A 3,706-nucleotide genomic window follows, 5' to 3' on the forward strand; every position below is an offset into this window, starting at 1 on the left:
CTTAAATTCTTTAAATCAGCACTCTATTCGATATTTATCGGTATTATTCGAAGTCCGCGAATGTCATACTTCATGAAAGGGGAAGCTCCTGAGCGATCTTAATACTAATAAACTAACAAGGCAGACAATTTTATAAAGACGCTCGCTTGCACGCACTACGGAAACTTAACACCTTACCGACCAATAGCCTGTTAATCGGGTTCTTGTGTCCAACGCTTACCGACCGATAGCCTACTAATCAGCTTTTTGTTCCCAGCACTCACCGACCGATAACCTATAAATCGACGTTTTACTTCGACCAGTTGCCTTCGATTGTCACGGCAACCGATAATGTGTTATCCAGTATTGAGATGAAAGTGTTAGATTGAATTACTGTAAGTCTCCCATATTATACAATTTTTTACATATTACAGATACCTTCCGCGTTGAATAAAATAAATAAAATACATCAAATAAGTATTGGTTAATGCTAATTTCATGAAAATATAAAAATGTTTAAAAAAATTACCGTGTAATAACAGAAGGCTAATAATATATAAAACAATATTAAACAAAGTTTGATTTAACATTTCTATAACAGCTACTGTTTTATTATATATTTATTAATTAAATTAGACACATACAGGTCGTTACGCCTAACTGAGAACAGTGAAGTATCCTGAAATAGATCGAAACTACGTAAACAATCTTTATACAAAAAGTGTTCAGTATAAGGAGACATTTTAGACAGTAACAATAATTTTTTTATCGACATAATGGTGAATGACATTTCAAGGTCAGGTTGACTTTCTTAAATGAGACCATTTATTTTTTGTTTCAAATAATCACAAATTAGAAGCAATTAAATTTGCAACAGCGGGAGGCGGGTGGTATTACAAATCGCGTCCCGTCGGTTGCCTAGATATTGATTCACGTGTTACATATTCTGATATCTTCTCCAGCCAAATCGTTGTTCTCAGGCTTAGTTTCAGTCACTTTCTTGGTAACCGTAGAAGGGTTCAGGTTTGGTGAAATACATCCACGATTTTGTGTATTACTGAAATTGCAGGTTTTAGTTTGTTCGGACATCGCCTATGAAATTCATCCCTCACTTGTCGGTATGAATTAAAATCGTTACCTCTTAGTCAAACGTATTACGATTTTTTCCTGTAGAGTAAACATTTTCACACACTCGATGCTTTAGAATTTTTCACTTTCGTCTTGATTTACTAAAGATACAATTTAGACTGATTATTGGAAATACAAAACGCAGAAAAATTCGTCACTTTTTTATGCACATCGTCAGTCTATTATTTACACCTCGTTGCATCTCCATTGGGCGACTGCAAAAATGTCACGTAAACATTGCACTGAACGTAAACAGAAATCGAACCTTTGTATATTTCCTTACACCTTTCATAATACCATCCGCCTCCCGCTGTTGCTAATTTAATTGCTCCTAATTTATGATTATTTCGAAAAGTTAACAATTTCAGAGGTTCCTCCGAAGTCGCACGCCGATCGGTTCTCGCCGACTCCCGGGTGACACGCCCACGCGACGTAAGTATGCGTGCGTTCGTGTGCGCCGCGAATTAAACATGGCGACGTTGCTATTGTCACGTAAAACTGCAGTTAGAAATAATAAAAAAAAGGTAGCTGAGCCGTAGCCCAACTTACTACTCCTTTTATTTCGTTTTACACAGATTACAATACACAAATTACAATAGCACTGGTAAAAGATCCTGCGGGTTTTGAGGTTAAAGTCAAGACTGTCTTCCGGGCGAAATACAATGGCTTATACATATACAGGGTGTTCCACAATTATTTTAACAGCCGAAAATGAGGGGTAGCTGAGGTCATTTGAAGTAACTTTTTCCTTTGCGAAAATGCAATCCGCGGCTTTGTTTACGAGTTATTAACGAAAAACACCGGCCAATGAGAGGTGACGGTGCGAGAGAGAGAGTCCGCGAGAGAGTCCGCAGCACGAGGTTTTGAGAGAAGGTCGGGACGGACTCGAGCCGCGTTCGAAATATTGAACAAGTCACGAAGCGAGAACTTTCCGGATTTCTTTTACTACATAACAGTGATATTTTTAAGAAAAACGCTGTTCACCTTTACTTTAGAACGTCTGAAGAATATTTACTAATTTTTCGGACCCGAAATAATATGAAGTTTAACCGTGACAGCCGTTTTAATTTTCTGGTGTGCATGACACCTCGTGTGTACCATATGAAATTTTTATGCGAGGTGTACAGTGAAGATTAACGAATGATTTGCAAAGCTGATTTAATAATAAATAATCGCGTTAAGGGACGTAAAGGATTTGTTTATTAGAGAGATATGAAAAATATTATCAGTAAGAAACTCACCCATTTAGTTGAGGATGCATTTACTGGCTGAAATTCACGATGTCGAAGGGCACTGACCTTGTACAACGTACAGCTGATCTTTCACTGCACTGTCACCAAACACTGATCACTTAATTAATCACTGATAATCCGAAACATTTGTGGATATTGCGAAAGATGACTGAGACGCGTTTGCAGATAATCGTTTATACGACACGTTCGCGAATAATCGTTTATTCGACGCGTTCGTTCGGCAGTCGACGTTTCACTGCCAAAAAATCGAGGCCTCGACGGTGGGCCCTTGTCGTTGGTCTTTCGGCCGTCCGAGGAAATAACACCCGATACCATTTTCTTCGAAGCGCAGAGTACCGCCAAATGAAATAAACAAGATATGCCGAGACGTAAACTGTGTCCGACTCGCTGTCACCCTGCGCTCTTAGAACGTAATTAATGGCCGAGCGAAGAAAATAGTATCGATATTCCTCGGACGGCCGAACGACGAACAACAAGGACCCGCAGTCAAGGCCTGAATTTTTCGGCAGTGAAACGTCGACTTCCGAACGAACGCGTCGAATAAACGATTATCCGCGAAAGAGTCTCAGTGATCTTTCTTAATATCCACAAGTGATTCGGATTATCAGTGATTAATTAACTGATCAGTGTTTGGTGACAGTGCAGTGTAAGTGAACTTCGCAAATAACCATACCAGAGGTTCCACCGACAGTATCCCTCGAATGTTGCGGTCATCGACCTGGGATCAGCTGTTTGTTGTACGAGGTCAGTACGTACGAGTCAGCAAATGCATCCTCAACTAAATGGGTGAGTTTCTTATCGATAATATTTTTCATATTTCTCTAAAAAACAAATCCTTTACGTACCTTAACGCGATTATGTATTATTAAATCAGCTTTGCGAATCATTCGTTCAATTCTGTTCGTACACGGAATTATTTAAATTAAAATATCATTTACGAACTTTGTTAATCTTCACTGCACACCTTGCATAAAAATTTCATATGGTACACATAAGGTGTCATGCACACCAGAAAATTAAAACGGCTGTCACGGTTAAACTACATATTATTTCGAGTCCGAAAAATTAGTGAATATTCTTCAGACGTTCTAAAGTAAAGGTGAACAGCGTTTTTCTTAAAAATATCACTGTTATGTAGTAAAAAAAATCCGGAAATTTCTCGCCTTGTGACTTGTTCAATACTTCGAACGCGGCTCGAGTCCGTCCCGACCTTCTGTCAAAGCCTCGTGCTGCGGACTCTCTCGCGGACCCTCTCTCTCGCACCGACACCTCTCATTGGCCAGTGTTTTTCGTTAATAACTCGTAAACAAAGCCGCGGATTGCATTTTCGCAAAGGAAAAAGTTAC

General features: G+C 39.2%; 1 long non-coding RNA gene across 1 annotated transcript; it reads right to left on the reverse strand.

Annotated features, from left to right (window-relative positions):
* Positions 1 to 556: 556 nt before the first annotated feature.
* Positions 557 to 1,942, reverse strand: LOC143262256 (uncharacterized). The gene is made up of 3 exons (XR_013036152.1): positions 1,391 to 1,942; positions 1,118 to 1,322; positions 557 to 1,036 (listed from the first exon to the last, which is right to left on the reverse strand). It is a non-coding gene; the product is annotated as an uncharacterized LOC143262256 (long non-coding RNA).
* Between the last annotated feature and the right edge of the window lie 1,764 nt (positions 1,943 to 3,706).

Source organism: Megalopta genalis, unplaced genomic scaffold (genome assembly GCF_051020955.1).
Source record: "Megalopta genalis isolate 19385.01 unplaced genomic scaffold, iyMegGena1_principal scaffold0101, whole genome shotgun sequence".
NCBI lineage: Eukaryota > Metazoa > Arthropoda > Insecta > Hymenoptera > Halictidae > Megalopta > Megalopta genalis.